This window comes from Salmo salar, chromosome ssa15 (assembly GCF_905237065.1).
Source record: "Salmo salar chromosome ssa15, Ssal_v3.1, whole genome shotgun sequence".
NCBI classification, from domain to species: Eukaryota; Metazoa; Chordata; class Actinopteri; order Salmoniformes; family Salmonidae; genus Salmo; species Salmo salar.
Genome location: NC_059456.1, coordinates 3924510 through 3937294, shown reverse-complemented (window position 1 = coordinate 3937294; position 12785 = coordinate 3924510). Strand labels below are relative to the sequence as shown.

Here is a 12785-nt window from a genome sequence, read left to right as displayed (position 1 = left end):
CAGATGTAACTGGAATAATAAATTAGGTTAGATTACAATTTAGTGCAATTAGAATAGAAAAGGGAATACGTGTTAATGTTTAAAACTATTATTTTATGATGGTAAGTAGCTAAAATCATATTAAGGGTGCTAGCATGACCTACTGTATTTAGGAGGCAGGAAATCCTGTGGATGCTAGGCTCGTATCATCTGGTGTTGGGGGCCACATCCAACTTAGGTTAGAAGAGGTTTTAATTATGTCACGGCTTGCTTAAGCCTGGGAGGGAAGGGGCCTGTGGTTTCAGAAATGTTGAGGAAAAAGTGGGGGTTAGTGGGTGGCTGAAAAAGCCCCTTTGAGAGATTGGAGATGCACGTGTAAGATTTGCAGAAGCATCAGTGAGAATGTAAGTGTTAGGGGCGGGGTTAGGTACAAAGATAGGTTGTTATTGTTAGGGGCGGGGTTAGGAAGAAAGATGGGTTGTTATTGTTAGGGGCTGGGTTAGGAACAGAGATAGGTTATTATTGTTAGGGGCTGGGTTAGGAACAGAGATAGGTTGTTATTGTTAGGGGCTGGGTTAGGAACAGAGATAGGTTATTATTGTTAGGGGCTGGGTTAGGAACAGAGATAGGTTATTACTGTTAGGGGCGGGGTTAGGAACAGAGATAGGTTATTATTGTTAGGGGCTGGGTTAGGAACAGAGATAGGTTGTTATTGTTAGGGGCTGGGTTAGGAACAGAGATAGGTTGTTATTGTTAGGGGCTGGGTTAGGAACAGAGATAGGTTGTTATTGTTAGGGGCTGGGTTAGGAACAGAGATAGGTTATTATTGTTAGCGGCTGGGTTAGGAACAGAGTTAGGTTATTACTGTTAGGGGCTGGGTTAGGAACAGAGATAGGTTATTATTTTTAGGGGCTGGGTTAGGTTATTATTGTTAGGGGCGGGGTTAGGAAGAAACATAGGTTATTATTGTTAGGGGCGGGGTTAGGAACAGAGATAGGTTGTTACTGTTAGGGGCTGGGTTAGGAACAGAGATAGGTTATTATTGTTAGGGGCGGGGTTAGGAACAGAGATAGGTTGTTACTGTTAGGGGCGGGGTTAGGAACAGAGATAGGTTGTTACTGTTAGGGGCGGGGTTAGGAACAGAGATAGGTTATTATTGTTAGGGGCGGGGTTAGGAACAGAGATAGGTTATTATTGTTAGGGGCGGGGTTAGGAACAGAGATAGGTTATTACTGTTAGGGGCTGGGTTAGGAACAGAGATAGGTTATTATTGTTAGGGGCTGGGTTAGGAACAGAGAGAGGTTATTACTGTTAGGGGCTGGGTTAGGAACAGAGATAGGTTATTATTGTTAGGGGCTGGGTTAGGAACAGAGATAGGCTATTAGGATTGCAGTTGTGTAAGGTTCTGTATTTCTTTTCTTAGTCAACCTTGTGTTCTGTTTCGTTGTGTTCTTGAACGTAGCCCTGTCTTTCATTTTTGTTCATTGATTTCACCTGTGTTAGTTACTCACCTGGTCTCGTCATATCAAATCAAATTTATTTATATAGCCCTTCTTACATCAGCTGATATCTCAAAGTGCTGTACACAAACCCAGCCTAAAACCCCAAACAGCAAGTAATGCAGGTGTAGAAGCACGGTGGCTAGGAAAAACTCCCTAGAAAGGCTTTCTATGCCTGTTTCTGGAATTTTGAATAAACTTGCTTCATTGTTCTGTAACCCTGTGTCATCGAACAGTCATACATGTGCATGTCATTTTACTCTAGGTTTCTGAGATTGATTTGATTGATTGAGGATTTTTAGCATATGGTTAATTAGTCCATTGGAAACCAAAGTTGCTGGGATAAAATAACCGAGACCGAACTATAGGTGCATTGGTCGGAGTCGTAAGAGGGGGGGTTCTGGGCTAAGTTAACCCAGGAAAAGGGCCCCTCAAAATCAAATCAAACTTTATTTGCCACTTGCGCCAAATACCACAAGTGTAGACTTTACCGTGAAATGCTTACTTACAAGCCCTTAACCAACAGCGCAGCTCAAGAAGAAGAAAATATTTACAAAGTAGACTAAAATAAAATGTAATAATAAAAAGTAACACAATAAGAATAACAATAACGAGGCTTTATACAGGGGTCACCGGTACAGAGTCAGTGTGCAGGCTAGTTGAGGTAATCTGTACATGTAGGTGGGGGCGAAGTGACTATGCATAGGTAACAAACAAACAGTGAGTAGCAGCAGTGTACGGGGGGGTGTCAATGTAAATTGTCCTGTGGTGATTTTTATGACTTGTTCAGCTGCGGCTTGGGAGTAGAAGCTGTTGAGGAGCCTTTTGGTCCTAGACTTGGCGCTCCGGTACCGCTTGCCGTGCGGTAGCAGAGAAAACAATCTATAACTTGGGTGACTGGAGTCTCTGACAATTTTATGGCCTTTCCTCTGACACCACCTATTATATAGGCACTGGATAGCAGGAAGCTTGGGCCCAGTTATGTACTGGTCCGTTCGCACTACCCTCTGTAGTGCCTTACGGTCAGATGCCGAGCAGTTGCCATACCATTACATTTTACATTTTAGTCATTTGGCAGACGCTCTTATCCAGAGTGACTTACAGTAGTGAATGCATACATTTCATTTCATGCATTTTTTTTTTTTTACTGGCCACCCCGTGGGAATCAAACCCACAACCCTGGCGTTGCACACACCATGCTCTACCAACTGAGCCACAGGGAAGGCCCGTGGTGGTGATGCAACCGGTCAGGATGCTCTAGATGGTGCAGCTGTAGAACCTTTTGAAGATCTGGGGGCCCATGCCAAATCTTTTCATAAAAGGTTATGTCGTGCCCTCTTCACGACTGTCTTGGTATGTTTAGACCATGATAGTCCGTTGGTGATGTGGACACCAAGGAACTTAAAACTCTCGACCCGCTCCACTACAGCCACCGTCGATGTTAATGGGGGCCTGTTTGGCCTGCTTTTTCCTGTAGTCCACGATCAAGTCCTTTGTCTTGATCACATTGAGCGAGAGGTTGTTGTCCTGGCACCACACTACCAGTTCTCTGACCTCCTCCCTATAGGCCGTCTCATTGTTGTCAGTGATCAGGCCTACCACTGTTGTGTCATCAGCAAACTTAATGATGGTGTTGGAGTTGTGTTTGGCCATGCAGTCGTGGGTGAACAGGGAATACAGGAGGGGACTAAGTAAACACTTCTGAGGGGCCCCAGTGTTAAGGATCAGCATGGCAGACGTGTTGTTGCCTGCTCTTACCACCTGGGGGCGGCTCGTCAGGAAGTCCAAGATCCAGTTGCAGAGGAAGGTGTTAAGTACCAGAGTCCTTAGTTTAGTGATGAGCTTCGTGGGCACTATGGTCTTGAACGCTGAGATGTAGTCGATGAACAGCATTCTCACATAGGTGTTCCTTTTGTCCAGGTGAGAAAGGGCGGTGTGGAGTGCGATTGAGATTGCGTCATCTGTGGATCTGTTGGGACGGTATGCGAATTTCCAAACGCCTGAAGGTACCACGTTCATCTGTACAAACAATAGTACCCAAGTATAAACACCATGGGACAACGCAGCCGTCATACCGCTCAGGAAGGAGACACGTTCTGTCTCCTAGAGATGAACGTGCAGAAATGTCCTCTGGTGTGATTAAACAAAAATATAACTATTTGGCCATAATGACTGTTACGAATCCCTTTTGGCCCTGCAGTCTAGGGGGGATGGATACAAGACCCGTAACATAAATCATGCAAATTATAATAGTGACGAGTAACAATGAGAACAAAAATCACAGACAACTTAAGTTTACCGTCAAACTCTAAAGGTTTATTGCTAAACACACGGTAATGGGGTGTGAGAAAAGGGGCTGAGCTGGACCCAAGCAAAGAAACAATAATCCAAAACACCCCTAAACTAGACTAGCCTACTTCAAGAGCAGTTAGCTAACTACCCAAAAATACAGTGGGTGGTCTGCCCAGTTCTAACTAGGATACTTAGACAAAGTATTCCTACGGGTAATGTATGCCCATGGGCGACTTGTCTTGGTACCCCCTTTTCCCACCAAACAAACAGTCAAACAACAAAACAATACTCACAGGATAACCGGACAAATGTGACATGTAGTTGCAAAACAAAATAGATCAATACAGAGATAGAGCAATGGGGACACAGAGAGATTGAGAGAATGAACACAAAGATTGATCTGGGGAGAAAACAACTGACTGGGTTTTTAAACCAAGGGAAAGGGGCTGTGATTGGTTGAGGGAAAAGGAACAGGTGTCTTCTGATTGGGGACTGATTGATGACTGATTGGGGGGAATGATGATAGTCACCTGTGAGGGGAGAAGGAGAGAAAAGAAATACAAATACAGGATACACACTACCTGTATCTGTAACACTCCCACCCTTAAAAGAGCAACCCTAGGGGGGATTGCGACCAAAGTATTTACTATAAATCCCCACAATATCAACAAACAAAATCAATATTTCAAAACATACAAAAATTATTATTTTTACACACGAGACAAAGCATCTGCGAACACATTATCAGAACCTTTTTTGTGGCGTATCTCCAAATTATAATTCTGCACAATAAGAGCCCAACGCATAAGGCACTGGTTCTGGTTGTACATACGGTGGAGAAACACTAAGGGGTTATGGTCCGTATATACAATCACAGGTAGGGCACTAGAACCAATATACACTTCAAAATATTGCAGAGCTAACAACAACGCTAGAGCTTCTTGCTCGATGGTGGCATAGTTTCTCTGACATTTGTTCAATTTTCTGGAAAAATAACCCACAGGATGATCCACTCCACTCTTGTCCTGCTGCAGTAGAACAGCACCAGCACCTCTGGCACTAGCATCTACTTCAAGTTTAAATGGTTGTTCAAAATCCGGAGCAGCAAGTACAGGGGTATTACATAAGAGTGCTTTAGCAGTATCAAAAGCTACCTGACAATCCGGGGACCACTCAAACGATCTTGTCGGACTGAGCAAATCGGTCAATGGAGCAACTACCGAAGATAAGTTTTTACAGAAGCTACAGTAGTAGCCAACCATCCACAAAAAGCAGCGTAGCTCTCGTCTGGTGGTAGGTGCAGGGAATGCAGTGATAGCCAAGACCTTAGCATCAACAGGGCGCACCTGTCCATGGCCTACCTCTTTGTCGAGATGTAACAGTGGCCTTCCCAAACTCGCACTTTGCCAAGTTCAGGGTTAGAGAAGCAGCTGCCAAACATTCACATACTACCCTTAGAGAGCTAACATGATCTGTCCACTCAGATAAATAAATCACTAGATCATCAAGATATGCACTACAACATTTACATTTACGTCATTTAGCAGACGCTCTTATCCAGAGCGACTTACAAATTGGTGCATTCACCTTATGATATCCAGTGGAACAACCACTTTACAATAGTACATCTATATCTTTTTTTTTGGGGGGGTTACAAGGACTACTATATCCTATCCCAGGTATTCCTTAAAGAGGTGGGGTTTCAGGTGTCTACAATTGGGAACGCCAGCTAATATGGTATTAACCAGTCGTTGAAAAGTGGCTGGTGCATTCCGCATCCCAAAAGCCATGACAGAGTATTGTAGGAAGTTGTCTGGGGTCACAAAGGCGTTAAGTGTCTTGCTTTATGTGTTTTGTGTGTTCTCTGTTAAGTGTCTGCTCAGCCCACATGCTCACACGTTCTATATACAGTTGAAGTTGGAAGTTTACATACACCTTAGCCAAATACATTTAAACTCAGTTTTTCACAATTCCTGACATTTAATCCTAGTATAAATTCCCTGTCTTAGGTCAGTTAGGATCACCACTTTACTTTAAGAATGTGAAATGTCAGAATAATAGTAGAGAGAATTATTTATTTCAGCTTTTATTTCTTTCATCACAGTCCCACTGGGTCAGAAGTTTTCATACACTCAATTTGTATTTGGTAGCTTTGCCTTTAAATTGTTTAACATGGGCCAGACATTTCGGGTAACCTTCCACAAGCTTCCATGAATAAATTGGGTGAATTTTAGCCCATTCCTCCTGACAGAGCTGCTGTAACAAAATCAGGTTTGTAGGCCTCCTTGCTCGCACACGCTTTTTCAGTTCTGCCCACAAATTTTCTATAGGATTGAGGTGAGGGCTTTGTGATGGCCACTCCAATACCTTGACTTTGTTGTTCTTAAGCCATTTTGCCACAACTTTGGAAGTATGCTTGGGGTCATTGTCCATTTGGAAGAACCATTTGTGACCAAGCTTTAACTTCCTGACTGATGTCTTGAGATGTTGCTTCAATATAGCCACATCATTTTCCTACCTCATGATGCCATCTATTTTGTGAAGTGCACCAGTCTCTCCTGCAGCGAAGCACCCCCACAACATGATGCTGCCCCCCCGTGCTTCACGTTTGGGATGGTGTTCTTCAGGCTTGCAAGCCTCCTCTTTTTCCTCCAAAAATAATGATGGTCATTATGACCCAACAGTTCTGTTTTTGTTTCATCAGACCAGAGGACATTTCACCAAAAAGTACGATCTTTGTCCCCATATGCAGTTGCAAACTGTAGTCTGGCTTTTTTACGCCGTTTTTGGAGCAGTGGCTTCTTCCTTGCTGAGCGGCCTTTCAAGTTGTGTCGTTATAGGACTTGTTTTAACTGTGGATATAGATACTTTTGTACCTGTTTCCTCCAGCACCTTCACAAGGTCCTTTGCTGTTGTTCTGGGATTGATTTGCACTTTTCGCACCAAGGTACGTTCATCTCTAGCTGACAGAACGCGTCTCATTCCTGAGCGGTATGACTGCTGCGTGGTCCCATGGTGTTTATACTTGCGTATTATTGTTTGTACAGATGAACGTGGTACCTTCAGGCATTTGGAAATTGCTCCCAAGGATGAACCAGACTTGTGGAGGTCTACCAGGTCTTGGCTGATTTTGTTTGATTTTCCCATGATGTCAAGCAAAGAGGCACTAAGTTTGAAGGTAGGCCTTGAAATGCATCCACAGGTACACCACCAATTGACTCACATGATGTAAATTAGCCTATCAGAAGCTTCTAAAGCCATGACATCCTTTTCTGGAATTTTCCAAGCTGTTTAAAGGCACAGTCAACTTAGTGTATGTAAACTTCTGACCCACTGGAATTGTGATACAGTGAATTATAAGTTAAATAATCTGTCTGTAAACAATTGTTGGAAAAATTACTTATGTCATGCACAAAGTAGATGTCCTAACCGACTTGCCAAAACTATAGTTTGTTAACAGGAAATTTGTGTAGTGGTTGAAAAACAAGTTTTAATGACTCCAACCTACGTGTATGTAAACTTCCGACTTCAACTGTTTATTCAACCACAAGGGGGTGCTAATGAGCTATGGGAGATAGAAAAAAGTTAATCATAATAGAGGTCGACTGAAATGATATTATTTCAGTGTAGATAAGGGAAGGGCAGGTTAAAATATAAACATGACAACCATTCAATCCAGCGTATGAATCAAACGGATTTGCACATGAATGGAGAGAAAATTAGCTGACTTTGTGATTTGTAAGGTAAATAACTATGAAGCAAGCTTTTTCTTTGCTATTTACGAAACATAGCAATGTTTAAGACATGGATTTCATGTTGTTGAAATGTTACCAAGGTTCCCAAAGGTACTTCGAAGTAATATTTTCATCTTGTTGGCTAAGTAAAAATTGTCGCTGAAATCATTACTTTACATAGCGGCGATGAAAAGAATGTAATTTAAGGTGTAATGGTCTCCAAAATGTGATGCATTAGGTCATCACACTGTTGAAATAGCAACGGACGTGAATAGTTCAGGGGGGGCTATATTTGGAATGACAGGCCCATGCCAAATCTTTTCAGCCTCCTGAGGGTGAAGAGGAGCTGTCACACGTTCTTCACAACTGTGGACCATTTTAAGTCCTTTGTGACTTGGGCAGAGGAACTTGAAGCTCTCGACCTACTCCCTTGTTGATGTGAAGGGGGGCGTGCTCGACCCCCGTTTCCTGTGGTCTACGATCAGCTCATCATCGACTGTGATCAGGCCTATCACCGTCATGTCGTCATGTTTCAACATGATTAGGCACGGCCCCATTTCGCAAGAATCTGCAAACAATTCCTGGAGGCTGAAAATGTCCCAGTTCTTTTGTAAATCTCTGACACCTGGAGCTACATGGCAAATGGTCCAGGAACAAACTACAATGCCCAAGGACTAGTCAATCATTCCCCCTCTGAGGGGGCAAAATGTACTGTCTCTCTCTGTTACAGTATCCAGAGGACTGACTATTGTGACAGACTACTACTATAGTATGCATGTTTGGTTTGTATCTGGAATGTGTCCTTTGACGATAACTCTGCTGCTGTCTATATGGATGTATGATCTCTGTGGTAACTTCTATCTGGACAGGGTGAACTCTGAATTAATCTATGCAAAGGATATTATTGTCTTCTCAGGGATTCTGTCATATTTACATTGGTCTCATTCCCCACACAAGCCTTTAGATGCTGTGACACCCTGTGGAGATTGCTGCCTTGTTGCCTTGTTGGTCAGGTTACTCTGTAAACTTGGTATTGTTTGATTGGTCAATGGTGGTTGGTTTTAGGCTGGAAGGTTACACCTTCAGATGTTCTAAATGGAATTAAATGCCTTTTGTTCTCTCTCTTATCCTGTATCCAGTCCAAGGAGGAAGGTTGTATGATCAATTCTGGTCCTCTGGCCTAATAGGCATCTCTTTGTTCATGCTTTGTAAGTTAACCTTTGGACCTACACTACAAAAGTTTTAGAACACCTGCTCATTCAAGGGCTTTTCTTTATTTAAAAAAATGTCTACATTGTAGAATAACAGTGAAGACATCAACACTACGAAATAACACATATGGAATCATGTAGTAACCAAAAAAGTGTTAAACAAATCAAAATATATTTTATATTGGAGATTCTTCAAATAGTCACCCTTTGCCTTGATGACAGCTTTGCACTCTCTTGGCATTTAGTATAGAAGAAGCTTCTGTCTTAAAAATCCTAAACAATCCCATAAATTCACAGTAAAAAAAAAATTGTCAACTTGAAAGCATGATGTCCTACTGGATTACCAATAACAGAAGGCAACTCTGCGTACAGGTAACCTAACCTACAGGAGGGGTGGGGTTACGGCCGATGACACAATGCCTTCCAATTGTGGAACCTCAGTCTGGGGGAGGTAATTTAAGAATGCACAGAAAGTAAACACATGTTTTTTTTTTTGCAGTTTAGTATGGAAAAGTAAAAAATGTCTGTGTTTAAACTGGAACAACCCTTTTAATAACGGGTGCAATGAATCTAAATAAAGTAATGGATTTAATTAGGAAAATGTTATTTATATTTGTGTAGCATCAGATTAATCAAGCAATCAATGTCAATGCAAAAACACAGATATGAAAAACAATCCTAAAAAAATCTACTTGCAGTCAAGCATGCTGGGAAATATGATTGTGATAGGAATGGTTTTGACAGGAATGTTTTACTCTGGGGCGGTAGCGTAGCCTAGTGGTTAGACTAGTAACCGGAAGGTTGCAAGATCAAATCCCAGAGCTGACAAGGTCCAAATCTGTCATACTCCCCCTGAACAAGGCAGTTAAACCACTGTTCCTAGGCTATCATTGAAAATAAGAATTTGTTCTTAACTGACTTGCCTAGTTAAATAAAGGTAAAATAAATAAAACTCTCCACAGAGTAAAACTGCCACACTCACCTCTGGTTATTAACACAAACATTTTAACAATTAGTGAATCAACAATAGAACATTTTACACTGAAACATCAACACTAGGTAACACTGGCCAATTTGCTATGTAGTTTTCTAACCCTTTTTGCCACGCTTGTATAGAATGACATTTGCTTACAAATGATTTCTGAAGCTTAGGCATTGTCAAGCGATTATGAAGACTTTTTGTTGTAGTTGGTTCTAAGTGTGACCCCAAAGGTAGATCCCAACCCACCCACACATTTCAAAATTAAATAAAATGCTAACTTCACACTTTCACAAAAAACACAATAATATTAATGTGTATACTTTCATTATGTCATCCTTCCTTCGAAACTATGGAAGCTATTTACAACGTGTTGGTATGACAGGGGTTTCCCAGGGGTGTCCCAGGGGTTGACAGGGGTTTTCCAGGTGTTTTCCAGGGGTTGGGGTTTTCCTCTCCTTGCTGCTATAAAATACCTTCACATATTGTACACATTCATTCTTTCTTGTCTTCTTGGTAGAACGCTAAGCTACAGTGACCAGTAGTCTTCCAGACCTCAGGATTCTATTCTTCAGCTTTTTAGAATGAGATGCGTTTTTGTTCCAAACTGATGATTTCAACTGATGGTAAGACCAATATGATACCATATGGTGTAATAGGGTGTGACATTATGATATACTGTAGTAGCCTAGAATATTTCATATCATAATACAATTGCCATATAACATAATGTATTAGTTGTGTACAGTATGTATCCGTAAATCACAGAATAAACAAAAGCTATGAAGGTTTAGCTTCCTTGAACTGAACAGTGATCATTTAGACAGTGTTTCTGTTTCTGTTTGCTCAATAACATTCACAAAATTCATAGTAATGCTTATGATTGTGTTTGGTACGCTCCATGTATGTACCCTTATTTAAGTATTACTCATTTTGCCTCATGTTCCCCAGCTCTCCTGATGCATGGCAGACGGCGGTGCCTGTGTCTCTGAGAACACCATGTGAATCCCCGTGCCTGAGAACACCATGTGAATCTCTGTGCCTGAGAACGCATGTGAATCCCAGGAACATCCTCCAACACACCATTCATCAGAGAAGCCCTATCTGTGACAACATGTTTGTGCTAAACAAGAGCAAGGTAATGTTTGTGCTAAACAAGAGCAAGGTAATGTTTGTGCTAAACAAGAGCAAGGTAATGTTTGTGCTAAACAATAGCAAGGTAATGTTTGTGCTAAACAAGAGCAAGGTAATGTTTGTGCTAAACAACAGCAAGGTAATGTTTGTGCTAAACAAGAGCAAGGTAATGTTTGTGCTAAACAAGAGCAAGGTAATGTTTGTGCTAAACAAGAGCAAGGTAATGTTTGTGCTAAACGAGAGCATGGTAATGTTTGTGCTAAACGAGAGCAAGGTAATGTTGATTAGAAGGTCTTTATTTCAGAACCATTGTGTAGCATGTATACAGCTCCATTCAGCACATAGTAATGAATGCCTAACTTTGCTCACTCCTACTATAGGGTACCACACTCAGATACACATAACAGCAGCGCCATCTATTGGCTTGACGACATCTCAGTGTGAGTTATATCCTACATTCATTGACTTGATTAACTTGGCATATTAACTTTATGATGTGTTGCTTTTAAATGGTTCACGTTATTATTGGGTAACTACCGTTGCACCATGACATTTCTATGTAATTACCGTAAAAATAAATGGATACCCTTTTTCCTCAACAGGGTGAGTTTAAGGAAGACCAATACCACCAAGAACACTCTGCCTGAATCTAGACTCTGAAATGGGCAAGAAGATACAGACTGAGTGGGTCCAGAAGAACTGACCCAAACATGATATGTAAACCATGTTTTATAGTTCCTCTTCTTCTTCTTCTTCTGAGAAACTGTGTGACCTATCTGGCCTGGGGCAAGTTAAGGTGCTCTATGGGCTCTAAATTAAAATGTTTCATTGGTAGGACTGGTGCTTCCAACTTAAAAAAGTGAGGAGGACAAAATAAAATCTAGGAGAACGAGAAAATATTATTTTTCTTTCAATTCGATTGAGATACAGCCTATAATGGGGCTATGGGATGGGGCTATAGGATGGGGCTATAGGATGGGGCTATAGGATGGGGCTGTAGGATGGGGCTATGGGATGGGGCTATATGTTGTGCCCTAGGGACTAATAGGTACCCATGTACATACATTCGTTTTTTTTAAATAAAAAGCTAAAATGTTGATACAAATACATGTCATTGACATTTCAAAGTCATTTGTGGAATGTTAGATTTCTACATAGTTAGGGCTCTAAAAAATCTGTTTCCTTTTTTGCCTAATTCAGTTTTTTTTGTTTTTTTGTTGCCAAATTCTGTTTTCTCAGTTTTGTTTTTACAGGTTTCTCATTATTCTCATTTTTTGGGGGGGGGGGTCTAAGTTCACAACAATAATTAAACCACATCAAGAGACAACTTTTGAGGTCTGGGGAAAATCTAAAGATAAAAAATGTTTTTGTGTAGTTTCATTCAAGTGTGCACCATGGACATATAGCAATAGAATGTTTGGTTACCTGTGTTTCTGGAGCCCACGTGTGTAGATATTGCTAAACATATGCCCAATGGATTGATGCAAATAATCATGATATATGTCTTCCAGGTAGGCATAGGCGACATTGTAGTTAACATTTAATTGAGAAGGTTTTTGGAAAAGTCTTTCCATCTACCAAAAGGCAGTTGTCATTAGTATCGTCGCTCACATCTACGCAAAGTAGACCTGCACAGCACACACACAAAGACAGGAGCATTTCTACGTCCTGTGCATTCATCTTCAGAAAGTTACTTTGTAGTTAACGTTCTTGTTCACTTGTGACTTAATGAAGCTGAGGGGGACATGCCAGCTAAGCAGGCAGGTCAACAATGCCATATGGGGGTCAGCTGACAGCCGGACAGATTGGTCCACTCAAAAGGATGAGCTGTGGGGCTGAGGTGACAGTGACGGGAATCTGTGTGACATAATAACTGAACTGGCTGTGTTAATTTGCCCTGTGGATGAAGGCTAACCAGCTCTACGGACATGGTTGGAGGAGTGTGACCTGGTGAAGA

At 41.5% G+C, this 12785-nt stretch overlaps 1 long non-coding RNA gene across 1 annotated transcript; it reads left to right on the top strand.

The window, feature by feature from the left end:
* The first annotated feature begins 10133 nt into the window (after positions 1–10133).
* On the top strand, positions 10134–12073 carry LOC106570887 (uncharacterized). Its single transcript, XR_001320796.2, has 4 exons — positions 10134–10320; positions 10646–10832; positions 11209–11268; positions 11431–12073. It is a non-coding gene; the product is annotated as an uncharacterized lncRNA (long non-coding RNA).
* The last annotated feature ends 712 nt before the right edge of the window (positions 12074–12785 follow it).